The sequence below is a fragment of the Malaclemys terrapin genome, chromosome 5 (assembly GCF_027887155.1).
Source record: "Malaclemys terrapin pileata isolate rMalTer1 chromosome 5, rMalTer1.hap1, whole genome shotgun sequence".
NCBI classification, from domain to species: Eukaryota; Metazoa; Chordata; order Testudines; family Emydidae; genus Malaclemys; species Malaclemys terrapin.
This window is the reverse complement of record NC_071509.1, coordinates 70,506,879-70,524,799: the sequence shown is the minus strand read 5'-3', so window position 1 is coordinate 70,524,799 and position 17,921 is coordinate 70,506,879.

Below are 17,921 nucleotides of genomic sequence, written 5' to 3'. Positions count from 1 at the left end.
TTGTGCTAGATCCAGCAGTTTGCACTTGATTTTGGAGCTTTTGTGTTTGGCTAATATTGTTTTGCTATGGTTTATTTGCTTTATTAGTTTTTCACCTTTTTATCCATGCTTTAGCAAGGCTGTGTTTCAGCCTTGAAGTCACACTGGCTTATTATGCCAAATAAGGTTTGTTATTGCTGTTGATTCTGCCAGTTGGTGGCTAGGTACTTGAATGGATTTAACTAACAAATGATGACTCCGCCATCCCATGGCTGCTGCTCTGTGTGCACCAGCAAATTACTGCAGGCAAGACTTGAAACTTAAATCCGTGAGGCAAATCAGAAAGGCACCTCTTTATTTGTTTCATGACTTTGGCTATTGTTCTTTTTGGAGAGTGCTTGTGGTTGTAACAGGACCACCTGCCCCTTTAAGAGGCAGGAAGCCTTGGGCCAGCCAGTTCTGTTCTGAGGAAGAGCCCCTTAAAGAACAAGTGTCTTGAGCCAGACCCAGTGAGGAAGGGATCAGGTGATTACAGGTGAGAAGCACCTGATTTCTATAAAGGCTAGAAGAGTTCACTCAAAGTGGAGAGTTACAGGAAGAAGGTTGGGTCCTAGAGAAGGGTTACTGCCAGAAAGGCATGCATGAGCTGCAGAGAGCAGAAGACCCAGGCAGGGCTAGTTCTAAGGGCAGAGGCTTGCCTTTGGTCACTGTGCTGTGCTGCCTTCTTCCCTCTCTCCCCCCAAGTAGCATTTCCATCCTAGATGGCAAAACTGGCTAGGGCTGCTCAAGCAGGCTGTGGGGAAAGAAGGGAAGCAAGGGACGAGTGATGTGCTGAATTTGTATTATTTGGAAGAAATAAAGCTAAAGAGCTGCAGCAGAAGGCCTGAACCAGACTCCGCGTGGGGTGTCAGTCCTTGAGCTGTGGGGACAGGTCTACAGTTCTGTGACCTCTTATAGCTTTGGGGGAAAATAATTGAAAAAAGAGCTGTATGTGTATGTCCAAGCAGTTTGCATGCAGCCAACTACTTTCCTCTGCAATTTCACATCTAAAATTGTACACTCCTGTCTACTTAGCAGTTCTAATGTGAAATTGTCAATCATCTTACAGCTAGATTTCTGAAGGGGACTTAGGTGCCACTGGCATTCATAAAACCACAGCTCAGCTGCTACCTGTCCTTATAGGTGCCTAAAGTCCTCATGACACCTGAATTTGTGCTGGTGAGTACATGCACAGCCACTTAAGTCCTGACCCCATTGAACAGCTTGGCACCTAACCTAAACCTGAGTCCTAGTGGAATTCATAAACTAGGCCTTCCCCCAGCGATCTCACCAGTGGGGCCTGATGCAGTAGATGTGCTCAGAGGCTGCCTAAGAACCCACCTACCAGATAGTGTCCTGTGTGAAACAAAGCTGGGGAGGTGGTGAACCCCTTGTACACTATAGCCCAGTGATCGTTACCCAGGAAGTGGGAGACCCAGGTTCAAATCCTGGCTCTGTCTGACTGGGAACAGAGACTTGAACTGGGTGTGTCCCAAGTGAGTGTGCTAAGCACTGGGTTATTGGGTATTCTGGGATAGGTCATGCTCAGTCTCTCCTATTGAATCTGTTCCACTCTGTATGAAATACTTAAATATTTATTGGAGCAGGGACTGGAACCTGTGCACTAGCCACTAGACTACAGAGTCAGTCTCTGGCTCAATGAATATTTAAGTATTAAGTGGAACAGCTTCAACAGGAGTGATTGAGAGCCCCACCTAGAATAACCTCTAGCTCAGTGTTCGGGGCACTCTTTTGTGAGGTGGACGACTGATTCAAGTCCCTGCTCGGATTCAGGTAGAGCAATGATTTAAATCCAGGTCTTCCACATCCCGGGTGAGTGCTCTAACTATTGGGTGGGGGGGGATGGGAGTGCCTCTTCCTTCTCTGAAACTTTTCTTGAGAAAGGACTGATCTGCTTTAGGTGCCTGTTTCCAGGTGAGGGTTTACAGTTGTGAATCCTGAGCAGAGACAGGTGCAGAATTAGGCATCTAACTCCCTTTGAGGGGCAGGGCTTAGGCCACACCCCTCTCCTAGGCATTGTCTACTGGCTGTCTTAGGCAGCTCCCTGTTCAGCGTGATTGCTTCTGTAAATCTTTTTTTAGGTGCCTAATTCTCACCAGGCATTTTATAGAGTGCTTGGGTGCCTAATTTGGGGTTGTGATTTCCACGACTGCAGGATGACTAAAAGTCAGGCATTGCAATGCTTAATTACCCCTTGTGAATGTAGCCCCTTTTTTTTACCCAGCTGGTTTGATTACTGACTTTAAAGACGTAACTCTGAATTACCCTTCTCCGCTATTTGGTATGAATATACATTTGGCAGCTGGGAGGAAAGTAGAAAGAGGGTATGAAATTTAGGAGGAAAGAGATAGTCTAGAGGAGATATCTTCTTATATAGCTCTTCCTCCAGGGCCTGAATAAAAAAAACAAACAATGAGACAGCCTTATCTCAAGAGGTGTGCAAGAAGCTGAGAGTGAGTAGGCGTACTGCTGGAGAACTGAGAAGTACAAGCGTTATCAGACATCAGGAGGAAGGTCCGGTGGTGAGGACAAAGAAGGTGTTGGGAGGAGGCCATGGGGAAGTAGCCCAGGGAGTTTTAGGTGTCGTGCAACTGTACCTGGAGGCACTCTAAACATCTGAAGTCCACAGGGCCCTGGGCTAGAACCCGGAGTAGAGGGCGGGCCCGGGTTCCCCCCATACCTCCCAACTCCTGATCAAACACAGGAGGAATTGACCTGGACTATAGCTTCTACCAGAGGGGTAGGTCTCTGGACTGTTTCCTGACCCACAGGGTGAATCTGTGAAGCGAGCAAATCCACCAATAAGCGTAGGACCCACCAAGGTAGAGGAGGAACTTTGTCACATCGTATATATTTGTAAAGCTGCCTGCCGTGACTTGGCAGCATGAATACTAACTTAACGACAAACTGAAGAATCAGGGCACAAACCCTAAATGGGTTGTGAGTTCTAGATTTCATGAACCATTTGTTAAATGTAAACTCCCCAGACAAATATAACTGCTTTAACATTGAGTCACAGACAGTCTCCTTGGGTACTCCAATGTGTCTTGCCATCCAGGTAAGCCTATCATTGCTGATAAATGGTCCCTTACACCACGAATCACAGCAATATTCAGTTTAGTCCCAGTCCCAATGGACCAGTCACATACTCCAGGTCAATTTCACTTTAAATCTCACACCAAAGACAACACTTGTAGCCAATCCTATAGTAAACTAAGAATTTATTAGCTAGGAAAAGGAAACAAGTTATTTACAAGGTTAAAGCAGGCAAACATGCATATGCAAATGAGTTACAATCTTAAATTTCAAAAGGTAATAGAAGTTTCTATAATAAGCAAATGCTATACGTCCTTTAGGGTAAACCCAGGCTAAGCACTCTGGTTCTCTTGCTTATGCCTAGAAAACCTTGCCCCTCAGAGTCCAAGCAGCATAAGATCCTGTTATTTTTTATTACAGATTTTAATTCCTCTACCCCTCTTTTGCTCTGAGCTGCAAATTCAGCTGATGGAAGGAATTTATTTGAAGGACTCATCTCCAGGGTGGGGAGCAGAGAGAGTATAACTTGTTCTTGCATTTGTTGTGTATATAATTTCTATTGTTTAAATAAATATTATTGGAATTGTTTGGTTCTTTAAGAATTGTGTACTTATTTATGAAGGGAGTACAGTATCAACTGTCAGGGTGGATTACTCATTATTTCCCCAAGAGACACCAGTATTAGAGCAGCAGTTTGATTTCCCCAGATCACCAGTGGGGAGAGTCATGAATTTAGCAGGGAGACCCACATTGGTAGAATGACCCAGGACCTCAGGATGTAAAGCAGATTTGTGATGGGGTTTAACCTTGCCCCCACCCCCATCACTGGCAAGGCTAGCAAATGTACCCACTTAGCCTCTGCATGTGGAGAGGTGAGCTACTAATTGGCTCTGAGCCAGAGGGGGCAGAGCTAAGTCATAATAAGTAGACTGGAGGAGCAGAAGAGACAGGTCTCTCCAGCTGAGAGAAGTCCAGGATTAGGGTAATAGATATAACAGGAGTAGCACACTATCGGGGCAGCATAGGCTCCTGCAAGAGAAGTCCCAAGATAGGGTTTTGCAAGTAGAAGTAGATTTCAATAGCACAAGGGGGAAGAAGAATCATCCAGAATCATTTGGATTTGTTTGTGATGCCCTGGAAGGAGTTTGAACTTTGTGATTTGACCTGAGTGCTGAGCCACAGAAGACCCGGAGCCAGAGGCAGATGGCCAGCAAGAGACACTGGATTCCAGTGACATTGAACCTGGATGCAAGGGGGCAGGCCAAGGGTGAACGTGCCCCCACATATTGGTACGAGAAGTAGGATTCTGGGGACCCCAAGGAAGAAGGGAGATACCAACTACTTTAGGGGCAGGAGCAGTTGGACACACTAAGGCTTTTTTTTTTTCCTTTGGGGAACATGGAGGATATAGTCTGCACACTGGCAGCCCAGCAGGAGCAGCTGCATGCTCTGTTGTTGTATCTATTACAAGGACAGCAAGAACATTTCCTGCAATGCCTAGAAAATGGACCCCAAGAACCTGGGTAATTTCGGGAGAAGAAAATTCTGCCAGACCAGTACCGACCCTGGAAAATTGGGTCCAGGTGATGAGCCAGAGGTGTTTTTGTGCACTTTCAAGAGCGTAGCAACAGCAGCACAGTGGGCCAAATCCTCTTGGGCAGCCTTACTGGCCCCATCCCTTTTAGGAGCAGCTTAAGCGGCCCATCAAGCTTTGTCCAATGAGCAGGCACAGCCTTACAAAATTGTAAAAAGAGCCATTCTGGATAGTTTGGGACTGACCTCTGAAGCATACCATCACTGGTTTAGGATAGAGTCTTTCCTATGTGGGGGGGAGGGTGCACATTTACGGGATCTGACAACATGATGGTTGCAGCCTGACACAAATTCCTTAGAAAAGGTAGCGGATTTTGTAGTCTTAGAATAATTCCTAAGGGTCTTACCTGCTGGAGCCCAAAGTTGGGTCCAGAAGCTTTAACTGACTTCTACTGATGAGGCCATGGAGAGGGTGGAGGTCTATATGGAGGCTGATAATACTGACCACCCAAACGAGGGCTCAGTTCAAGGGGACTATTCCAAGGAAAGCAACCTGATACAGAATCCCTGACCCTGGGACAGCAAGGAGGACATACAGGGAGATAAATTCTTAAGCAATCTGGTACCTAAGAAACCGGAAGAGGTAGCAGCACCTCACTCATCAGCAGGTACCTGGGACAGGCACCCAGGAATTGATCAGAAGAATACTGTAGTGTGCTTTCATTGTGGCCAACTGGGTCATATATGAAAGGACTGCCCACTTAGGAGCAAGAATATTTGGACTGCTACTACAGCCAAGTCTGGGGCTTGGGATGCTCCCTCAGTAGAGGTCACACTCCAGCCTGCCAGATAATTGCTAAAATGGCTGGATGTAAAATGAGAGGACTGATTGACTCCTGATGTGGGCATATGCTAGTTTGAGAGAGCAGTCTAGGAACTGTAGAAATAGATGGTAAGAAACCTCCCCAGCCCATAATTATAGACATAGACTGGCCTAATTTCCCAGCCCTATTTCAAGAAATGGTACTGTGTGGACAAACTGACTGAAAGGCGACCCTCGCCTGGACACGCATTGTTGAACCAGGCAGCCCAGAGGTGAGACCAACGTGCACAAACTCAGTGGACTGGGGGAAGTTACTAAGGAGTCGAACAAGAGATGCCAGGTCAACTACAAACCTGGGAGACAGTTACAGAAGCAAACCAATAGCTGGAGGAAGCAAAAACCTCACAACAGAAAATAACAGAGAAGGCTGCAAAACAAGAGCAAGAACTGATTCAGACAAGACTAGATCTGGTATATGAAAAGAATTGTCAGAGGCAACTTGAAGGGAAGTGAACTGCACTGCGAACCATGGAAACGTGACAAGGGGGCCCTGACCTCTAGAAGCCAAGAACAGGCCCCGGTGGAAGAGGAAACTAATTGTGTGAGTTCGTAGGGAATGGATATCCTGAGTGAGGAGACAGGAGAAGATGCCTTGATTGTAGTCCCTGACCTGCCACTCCAAGGGTGACCACAGGAGTCCAGGCCAGTCATAGAGAGTACACAAATCAGGGAGTTTTGAGAGAGATTAACTGCTGTAGAGGAGGCCCTGCCAATACACACCCAAGATGGAGAATACTGGAAGGAATGTTATGTTGATGTGCTAGAATGTTAGTTCACCCAAGTATATGACTTAGAGGAAGTGCTGAAGCAACTGCAGGGCCCTGTACAGTGATGGGGAGAGAGTAACCTGATGGGTACTACCTTGAAGGGGTGTGTGTGCAATGGGGCTTAATTCCCATCACCTACTAGGCAGCAAACACACCCAATTAGTCATGCTCTGCACAAGGGGGGGTGAGTAACTAATTGGCTCCCAGCCAGAAGGGGCAGAGCTCAGCCATAATAAGTAGATTGAAGGAACTCAGTTGATAGAGAGACTGCAGGGGAAACAGGTTTCTCTGGCTGAGAGACGGTTAGGGTAACAGTCAGATATAATTATGTAGTATACTACAGATGTAGTGAAAGGGAAGCCCTGAGATAGGGTTTTGTAAGGAGAAGACCTTAGCAGCCAAAGGAGCAGAAAATTTATTCAGATTAATTTGGACATGTTCGCAATACCCTGGAAGAGGTTTGAACTTTGACTTGGTTAGAGAGCTGAGCTACAGCCAACCTGGAGCCAGAGGTGATGGACCCTAAGGATCCCAGTGACATGGCCAAATGGGAAGGGGCTCCCCAAGGGTATTGTGTCCCCCAACAACACTCCACACCACCTGAGTTTGTTCTCAGTGAGAGGTGCCAGGTGGATTGCATATGTGTGAAGAGTTGCATAAACACTACATCGTTTATGGGGGTCAGAAAGTTAAGTCTTCCCTGGAGTAAAGAAAAGAAGTTGTCTGTTCCCTGAGGTATAATCTCTACTGTCAGGAATGAAGGTAGGTGTTCCTGTAGGTGAGGCTGACTGAGGTAACCCAGCAATGATGAAATCTTCTGGGATTAATTAAAGATGTGGCCTAGATATACTTAGGGAGAGTATCAGAGCTGACCTAAATATTCGAGAGAGAGAGAGAGTGTGTGTCTCTCTCCCCCCTTCTTTGTAATAATCAACTCTGACACCCAAAGCTGAGCCCTACTTATCAGAAGAGAAGGAGCTTTTGTATAAGCCTGAGAGAAAGGTAACTTATTACATTCCTATTTATTTATATGATAAACCTGCTTGTTTGATGGTCTGAAGATAAGACCAAAAAAAAATCATTTAAAACCTGAATCTTATCTTAGTGTATCTTATTAGCTGATATGGAGCCAACCAATTTTTTACTTGGCCTGGCTATGAATCAAACAATGGTTCAGAATGCATCTCCCGAGGAGGAAGGAGGCTGTTTAATATTATGCAAGTTTTCTGTAGCCCCCAGTTTGCCCTTAGCCCTCTTCTTTATTACCAGGGGCCTAATTTTCAAACAAAAATTCTTCTTTCACCAATTTCATCAATAATGTGTTTATGTTCTACAAACAATTAAACATATTTTCCATTATGTTGTTGAAGTTGTTGAAATTAAATAGTAAGGGGATCAGTTTTTGCCTCAAGTTATATTGGGGTATTTCTCATTGAGTAGCCCCTTGAGTATTTAGGACAGATTTGAGAATGAATGTCTAATTGCTACTGTTCTTATTTGAAGTCATGCAAATACAAGTAACTTCCTTCCCAGTTCTTTTCATGTTATAAGTAGATGAAAAATTAAATTGGTTTCAAGAGCAAGGATTTTACAAAGTGGGAAAAATTAATTAGGCTATAGCTTAATATCTACTCACTGTAAATCCCCTTTTTCTAAAGAAAGGTTCCTCGGTTGATAACTGTTTTACTTTGAGTTGTACTATGCAGCGTATATATTAGTAAAAAATAAAGATTTGCTTCTGTCTTCCAATCTGTACCTGGGCATTTGTGAAAAGCAGTATTTTGGCCCCATTGTGAAAATAAATTATGTGAGCAGGATTACTCCTATAAATAAAGGTTTGCAGGGTTGGGCTACAATTGAGCTTTGTGAGATTGTGCCATCATCAATATTACTGACTTTGTGTGCTAAATCATCATGAGTCAGGCCCCGCAACCCAAAATCATGAGATTAAAAAAAAACTTTATTTGCCTTTTGTATTTTGTGCCTTTAAGGTTCATGTTTTCAAGCCTTTTTCCATAACCATGAAGGCTAGAATAAGTGAAAGCTTTCGGAAAAACAAATATAAAACTTGTTATAAAGTGGTGAGTGTTGGGAACATTGCATTTTCTCAAAACAGGGTTAATTCTCATCCAGATGGCTTTGTTTTATATGTTTAAACTCCAAAAGAGTCAAAAAGGGGAGGTTTTAGCACCACGTTACTGATTTGTACTTTACTAACTAAAAATCTGATAAATCTAAAACTAGTAATAGATGGCCTGATCATGCAAGATGTTGTGCTCCCTCAGCTGCTGCTGCTCCGAGTTACACAGTTGCAATTCCCACTGATTGTCCCATGTCTAACAGAGTGAAAGTCTAATAAAATTTCTGGTGTGAAAGCATACTAATTGGAATAACCACACCTTCCACTGTTTAAGCATTCTTTTCATATGGTAATACTACAGGAGTGGAAGCCACTCAGCATCCAGGAGGAGCTGCTCAGCTACTGGCAGGATCAGGCTCTTACTTTTTGTAATCACCCCAGATATGCAGATAGTTAAGAAGTCGTCTAGAAGCATGTTTTTATGCTTAGAATGTATTAATGTAAAGCTTCTGACTTTCAGTAATAATGAATGTTACATTATGTGTGTTGGTGATGATCCCTTGAAAGGTTTTGGTTCCGTCAAATATACTTGGCAGTAAAACAAATAATCCTGCTCCCGTAAGTTTCATGCTACTTAGAGTAAAACTCTTATGCTTCTCTCCAAAGCAGAATTGAGAAATTTAAAAGATACGAAGTAGCAATATATTCTATTATATATTTTTAAAATTGCATTTGTTTGGGAAAGTGCTCACCTAGGAGTGACCAAAATGTGCATAGTTTTAACTGTTTTATACCACTACTGAGGCTTTGATTGAGGAAAACATCCCTGTTCAGGACAACACTTAAGTGTGTGACTAGAACAGAGATTGACTTAACCACATGCTTAAGTGCTCTTCTGAATCAGGCATGAGAATATTGAACAGGAGGGAATTTTTGTATCCAAAATGTGTGGTGTGATTACAGCAATTTATTATGCATGCCAGGGAGGTAAAAAGGTGTGTAACACATCAGCATTTCAGATATGGATTCAGCTTCTCCACCAAAACATGACTGAACAAGCAGTTTAGCTGTAAAAGCTAAATCAACAAATAAGTTTAAAGGTAGTTTTGTCAGGTTCTTCAGATCCAGAATTTAAGTTATGTTAAAAGAGAAACAAAATGAAATGAATGTTTTTTTTTAATTCCAATTAAATCTGTCTAGATTTTCACATTCTTTAGAGTGTTTGAAACACCAGTCATTATTGATAATTTACTGATAGTCTAATGCATAGTAAGACTCTTCAAATCAGTTATCAGTTGTATCATCACTAATATGAAACACGGCAACAAATGTTTACCTTTTTTTCCCCTTTAAAATATATTCAGCTATCTGAAACTAAAGAAAAGTAATCCATTTTAAGGCAATCCATGCGTAAACTCCTTAATGACACTACATTAGGGTTACATCCTAGTTTTCCAGGACTTGAGGGGAGGAGCCTCCATCCTCTGTCCTGGCAGATTTCTCAAACAGGAAATGCCCTGGATTTTTACAGAGCAAATGCTATAGCTCAGAAAGAGCCCTGATTAGTCTGCTTCATGATTGGTCCCTCCCCTGCATCGATAGCTAATTGGTTCATTCCTTCGCAGTCACTGCTGCCAGATCCCACTGACCTGGGCCCCAGCTCCTAGCCCTGGGGAGAGGGTCCTGCAGGAAGATGCTGACTGACTGTCACATCCTGAGTGCCCCCGCTGCAAGTACCTCCACCTCTCCCCTCCGTTTCCCCCCCCCCGTCCCCCGCCGCCCCAGCTCTTCTCTCCTCCTCCCCCATAGTGTCCTTTTTGGCAACCTGAAATATGGTAACCCTATTCTACAAGAGTGCTGCCAAGAACAGGCCCTATGAAATGAAGATGGTGAAGCCATTGCTCCTGGAACAAACACAGTATACATTTAGGGGTGGAAGCTCAAAAATTAAAGTCTAACTGATTTAAAAGTGTATTCAAAAGTTAATACTATGCCAGCAAAATAAGGAGTTATGCATCACAAAAGCAAATGTTATCCTAAGACCAGGGCAAGGAAGTTTCACGCCCTAGGTGAAACTTCCACCTTGCGCCCCCCCCCCCCCAGCTCTGCAGCAGCTCCCTGCCCACCCCCCTTTGCCCTGAGGCACACGCCCCTCCCCCCGCGCGGAGCGGTGTTGCAGCGCCCCACCCCAGCTCACCTCTGTTCCGCCTCCTCCCCGAGCACGCCGCCCCCACTCTAATTCTCGTCCCCTCCCAGGCTTGCAGCGCCAGGTGGGAGAAGTGGAGCGGCGACCGCATGCTCGGGGAGGGGGCTGTAAAAAAAAAAAAAAATTGGGGGCACAGCTTTTTGGCGCCCCCAAATCTTGGCGCCCTAGGCAATTGCCTAGTTTGCCTAAATGGTAGCACTGGCCTTGCCTAAGACTGGATAACAGTTTAAGTATGATAAGAGGAAAATAATTTTTCAGCAATGTATTCTGTTAATGTCATTTTAAATTAAAAGGCTAACAATTATCCCAACAGCCACTAAGGCTGAAAAACAGGATAATGAATTATCAAAGTACAAAAGCTAGTCTTAATATGTGAAACAACAGACCCTAGAAATAGCATACATTGACTAGAACTCTATAAACATCATAGATGTGTTAAAGCAGCGTTTCTCAAACTGGGGGTCCAGACCCAAAAGGGAGTCACAAGGTTATTGTAGGGGGTTCACTGTGTTACCCTTACTTCTGTGCTACTGCTGGTGGCTGCACTGCCTTCAGAGCTGGGCAGCTGTCGAGCAGCAATGGCTGCTGGCCAGGTGCCCCGCTCTAAAAGCTGCGCTGCTACCAGAGGGGGCCCAAAAAAAATAATTGAGAACCCCTGTGCTAGAGTATCAGAAACTTTCCTTATAGGAAAGGAATGTAATAAGTGCTACAAAATATATAATATCCATCAATGCTTGGTAATTAATGAGCAATAATTAGGATACTTCAATACAAGCAAAATCATACCTAAGAGTAATTTAAGACTTTTTCCTGTACATTCTAAAGATTGTACTGTAGTGTAAAGCAAGGCACTCCACAATATATTCAGCTCACTTTCTGTTGTGATGGATTGAAATATAAGATGTTAGCGGTGATACTGCAGGAGGGAAAATTATGATTTAGGCACGACAGGAGCATGTTGGGCTAAATTTCATGACAAGTGTCAACACTGAAAAATATCTTAATAGAAGTGACAGAAAGGTAGCAAGATGCATTATATGTCAAGAACATTCATAGAAGTAGTGAAATAATGGATAATTTTGGTATGAGTTGCAATGCAAATTCTATGGATTAGAATGAGAGAATAGTAAATGAGAATTAAGTTAGTGTCTGCTACAGACTATTAAATCAGGATGACAGGGTAGGTAAGATGAAGTGCTTGTGAATTAGATAAAATGTCAAGACCTGGAGCTCCTGATATTGCCAAGGTATCTTCCAGTCAATTTTATGTATATGAATGAGACAGAAAACCACCTACCATTCAAAGTAATATGAAATTAAAAATCTGTAGCTCAGTCTTAGACTCTTTTTTTTTATTATTATTATTTTTATGGACACAGACATTCTACCTCACCTCCATCATTCCATACGCCAATGTGAAGTCTGCTGAATTATTCCAAACCATGAACTGCTTTATTAATCTGGAATGCCTTCACACAACTCTAGAACTCAGCATCTGCTGCTACAAGGAACTATAGCATGTTTCTCAAAGAAAATCACTTACATGTAAAAAGCCTCTGTGCATAGCAGAAATCATGCAATGATCCCAGGCCTGATAACAGGATACTTTCTCCTGTCTGAACTCAAGCCTATTTACACAATAGGAAGTCTGATAAGCACTGCAGAGAAACTGAGCTACAACCTTGACCAATCCAGTCTCCTCTTCGCTAGCGAAAGTGAATTGAGAGCAACTGGGACACTAATAATTGAGATCATCTACCCTTAGGGAAATTCATCACTCTCTCTAAAGCAAGTCACAATTTGGCCAGTATTTAAGAAATCATCCCTTGATACAACAATCTTTCTATCTATTGCCTCTAGTATCTAACCTCACAACCTTGTTAATTGAGAAACTCACCAAGGGTTGCCTCCAACTCTACTTCAATACTGTCAAGGTTCTGGAATCTTCCTTGGTGTTAGTGGCACTGACATATGGATCTCCTCTTGGCCAGGTAAATCTGTTATTTTCAGTGGGAGATTTGCTGTGGATTGAGTGTAGTATATGAATAACTTTGTAGACCTGGTTCACAGACAATAATTAAAAATGCAAATAGCTCTCTTTACAGAAATAGCTTCACTACCACTCTCTAATTGATGGAAGACTTGTAGCAATATGTAATAAGACTCACTGAGACCCAATGCTACCAAAAAAAGTCAAATTGTTCTTGTGTGTTTGTTTTCAAGGGTGATGGCTGATTTGTAATAAGATTCAAAACAGCATTAACGGGAGGCATAGCCAAATGATTGAAACATACCACTGGGAGTCAGGAGATATGTATTCTGTTCCATACACTCGTGTGACACAAACTTTCCCCCCCTTCCCCATTTGTAAAGTGAGGAAAACCATGTTACCCTTTTACATGGGAGATTTAACTTGTATAAAGTACTTTGAACTCCTCAGGTAGAAGGTGCTATTGAAGTGTAAATTAGAATGTTATTTCAACAAAAGTTAGCAGTATTGCTATCAGAGTTAAAATGAAGCTAGATAAACTTTCAGTTCACTTACTAAAGTGCTAAAACGTTTATAAATCTTATTTCAGGAAACAATGAAATAATAGGGGGGAAAAATCAGTATACAGGATATTTAAATAAGTAAGTCAGTGTCTACTAGTTGACATTTGCCAACTTTTCTTTTTAAAAAGACATCAGCTCCAAGGTTGCATATATACTAAAGCCCCAGTATTTCACATAGTGAAATATCAGACTAAATGAAAATTCTGGCAGCTGAATTTAAAAAATTCCTAGGCATAATGTTGTGCTCAAGATAAAATTATTCTGATGAATTCCTACAATTCATTGCTGTTTTGAAGTGATGTGCTGGAGGGGGGGGGGAACTTGGTTTTGACCTGTGCTGAATTAAAACGGCAGCTTTAATATATAATAAATAAATAAAAATGGACCTAAAACTACTAGGAGATTAAACAAGTCCTGGTACAACTATAAGCACTGGTCAAGCATGAAAGGCTGTAAACAAAAAAACCCATCAGTCCCTCTGAAAAGAGGATCACAGTTAGGCACCTTTGCAATTTTACGTACAGGGAAGCTTTTAAAGCACCTTATGTTTACATCTTATTAGTAGACTAGGTATTTTGTTTTTATGGTCATTAAACTTCTTTAAAAGCTTCTTTCAATAATTGTGCTAATGTAAATCTAAAGTGCTTTACTGCAGGGAAAATATGTATTCAGGACAACAGTTAACAAGTTTCAGAGTGGTAGCCGTGTTAGTCTGTAAAGACTAACACGGTTAACAAGTGTATCCAAATATTGGTTTGTCAGATTCTAGCAAAATGCACGAGACTGACATTTTCTAGCAGCCCTGATGCAAATACCATCCCCTCTAGTCCTTAGAAAGAAGGTGACAGAGTAGCTTAAAGGATTGGTAATAGGATACTTCACCTTTAGGTCACAGGAGGTCATTGGTTCAAGTACAGCATAGGCTAGTAATGACTAAAAATAATACTCTCTGACAGCTATTTGGAGGCCTATGTGAAATTAATTGGTGATCTTAATACAATGCTTAGTAGATGTATATCAATGCTCAAAAAAGAAAAGGAAGACTTTGGCTGCCTTCTTAAAAATGATTACATAGAAATACTGGATGTGGCTTACCTAGGCTGAGAGATGTTGACAAGGAAGTTTGTTTACTAACTAAATTCACTAGAACTCTTCTCTGAATAAGGACAACGGGACTGAACCCTTGAAGTTTATGCAGTATGTCAAGGGGGGTAAGTCACTATCTGTAACTTCTTAGACATCTACACTGGCAGTGAACAACAAAACTTTTGTCTTTCAGCGGTGTTAAACCTCTTCCGCCCCCCCAAAAGGCAAAAGTTTTGCCACAACAAGTGCCAGTCTGAACAGCATGTTGTCGGCAGGAGCACTCTCCCGCTGACAAGCGAACGCTGCTTATTGGGGGTAGAAGTTTTTTGTCAGCAGGAGAGCCGACAAACAGCGCCTACACTGTGCGACTTTTAGCGGCACAGCTATGGCAACACAGCCATGTCATTAAAAGCTCTGTAGTGTAGACATAGCCTTAGGCCTTGGCTACACTGGCAATTCACAGCGCTGCACTTGCTGCACTCAGGGGTGTGAAAAAACACCCCCCCCGAGCGCAGCACGTGCAGCGCGGAAAAGCACCAGTGTAATCAGCGCCTGCAGTGCTGCACGCTCGCTCGCAGCGCTGCAAGCTATTCCTCTCGGAGAGGTGGAGTACATACAGCGCTGCGAGAGAGCTCTCCAGCGCTGGCGGCGTAACTACACTCGTGCTTCAAAGCGCTGCTGCGGCAGCGCTGTAAATCCACAAGTGTAGCCAAGGCCTTAGTATTGTCATAGCTTCACTGGTAGAAAAAAAGATAGTTAGTAATGCCTTTGGTAGCATGGAAAAATACAATTAAAATGATAAATATCTGGAAATCACTTCTAGGCTCATTATTATTTAGAATCTTAGGTGATCCAATCAAGGTAGAAACCCCGTTCTATTGGGCACTGTACAAATAAACAGTGGATGACATTCCCTGCCCTGAAGAGTTTACAATCCAAACAAAGAAAACAGACAGAGGTAGGAGGAAAAACAGGAGCACAGAGAATTGAAGTGACTTGCCCAAGGTAACACAGTAGATCAGTGGCAATGCCAGACCTAGACCTAGACCTCGGGTTTCCCAACTCCTGCTCAAGTGTCCAGTCCACTAGACCACACTGCTTTGGGGGGGTATCTGCTTTGTAGCAGCCTAACGAAGCCATAATTCCTTTGGAAATGAGGAAAAAAGCATGTTATCTGCCACGTTGGCTGACATAGGGACTGCTGTTCTCAGGCAATCTGTAGGCTAGCTAATCAGGTGCAGGGCTTGAAAAATCCATTTGCCTGGGGTGAGCGTGAAGCCTTATTCATCAGTTTTTGCAGAATTTAAACTTTCATTTAAAAACAATTGCTTGTTACAATAACCTTACAAATGAGAACTGAACAGGCCTGCTGACTGGGAGCGGGAATCACCCAGGTGCTTGGGTGATTTAAAAGGGCCCAATGCAGTAGAGCTAAGGCAGGCTTCCTGCCCACCCTCGTGCCATGCCACTCCCAGAAGCGACGGGCATGACCCTGCGGGCCCGGGGGATGTCACTGCATGCTGCCACCGCCCTAAACGCTGACTCCACAGCTCCAATTGGCCAGGAACTGCGGCCAATGGGAGCTGCTGGGCCAGTGTCTGTGGGCAGCAGCGCGCAGAGAACCCCTGCCTCTCCACCCTGCCTACGAGCCGCTGCCAGAGGGGTGTGCCAGTCACTTTCGGGAGCTGCCTAAGCTAAACGCCAACTCCCTGACCCCCATCCCCTGCCCCAGCCTAGAGCCTGCACCCCTCATCCCTTCCTGCACCCAAATCCCCTCCCAGAGCCCACACCCCCTCCCACACCCAAACTCTCTCCCAGCCCCTGCACTCCAACCCTCTGCTGCAGCCTAGTGAAAGGGAGGGTGGGGGAGAGCAAGTGACAGAGGGAGGGGGGATGGAGTGAACAGAGGGCTGTTCAGGGGCATGGTCTCAGGGAAGGGGTGGGGCAAGGCTCTTTGGGTTTGTGCAATTAGACAGTTGGCAAGGACATTGGAAGCCCTGGCCATGCCAGAAGAGCACACCCAGCAGCTCGCTGGGAACCTGCCAGCGCAGGTGCAGCACCGCCCAAATGTCAGGTGGACTGTGTCCGCGTGGGCGCAGCTTGTGCGCGCATGAGGGCGCATTGACTATTCTGCTCTGCAATTGCTGTCGGCGGGTCTGGAACTGATGCAGTAGTGTCTTCCTCAGTCTGCTGACAGACAGCTTCAATGATTCAATTACTGAGCAAGCAGCAGCAGAGTGAAATTACAAGACTCTAGTCAGTTTTACAATCACATTGTGGGCAGCACTAAGACTGTAAATAATTATTTATTTAATTTATTGCAGTGTAAATAATTCTTTCTTCTGCTGCTCCTTGAGAAAGCTATGAGTTATAACAGAGGAGGAACTAGAGTTGGTCATAGAAGAGGAGGGCCCAAAAAATGGATGTTGGGAAAAAGAGACAGTAGGGGAGACCTACTTTTTTTTTTTTTTTTTTTTTGCAGTAGCCACCATGGGGATCTGAAAGGCCAAAAAAGATATCCTCCCACTTTCACCCTTCCAAAAGCTGGAACTTCAAATTTAGAATGAGCTCCTCAGTGGGGGTCTCCACTCTTGTCTTTTATATTTATCTCTAGCTAGTAGGTGTCCAGTAAACTTTTCAAATTCTAGATATAAAACTCACTGGAAAACACACACAAAGTTAAGCACTTGTGCAGGTGATTGCAGGTTTGGAGTCTTTTTTTAACTGTACCTTTAACTCAGCATTAACCTATTTAGTGTTTTGCATCAAGATATTAGAATGGGGGAAATGTTAATGCCACTTACAGTGCTGTACTAATTGTGTGCATTAACAGAGACTTCAGTTTCCAAGCACTACATTTCCTATAAAAAAAATCTTCCAAGGGGAATCCTATTCATATGCAATATCTTGTTCTAAAGTAACTTATCACTGAAAAGGCAATGTTCAGGATTGTTGGATCTAGACAATTCCTGCAGTGTGAACAGGAATTTGAAAAAAACTCACTAAACTGACTGACTGAATATACAAAAGCAGAACTGTTAAATAAATAACTGTTTTTACATGGCTGCTTTCCTGATAACTGCACTTGAACTACTACGCTAATTTTTCACAACTGTTGCACAAGATAAAAACAGAATGTTTAACTTTCAGTGCAGTTCATTTTTATCAGAAGAGTGCAACTGTGGAATGAAAGACAGGCTGGCCTAAGATTGCTGTCAGAAATACAAGCCAAAATTTGAGAAAATTCAGTGACTTCAGGAATTATATTGAATTTACACCATTGTTATTTGCTCAGACTGTGTACAATTTGTTTCTGGTACACTAGTTTAATACTATGGACAAAAAGAGTACTCTATTTCAATGGATCTACTCAACATAACTAAAGTGAAGCATGTACTTTGCATGGTATTGACCTGAAATTAGTTATACAGAAAGTTGGGAAGTTCTTTTGCTTATTGCTGCAACAGTAGGCACTGTGTAGGGGAACATAGTTTATTCTTTAAAGTAAAAATATCTACAAGGTATTCATTCTTTTCAATACTTAAGGAATAAGTTGTGCCAGACAGGGCCACATACATGCTAAATCGTTTTTAAGGCCTGACAACCTGGACTTGGTTCTTTGAAAGTTTTCACCTATAGGGAGGCAGGTGCACATATCAGTGTTAAGTTCCCATACATCAAATTACAAACATGCAGGGGAAAATAAAGTAAAAGTAGTATTTTATGACAGAGGTCTGG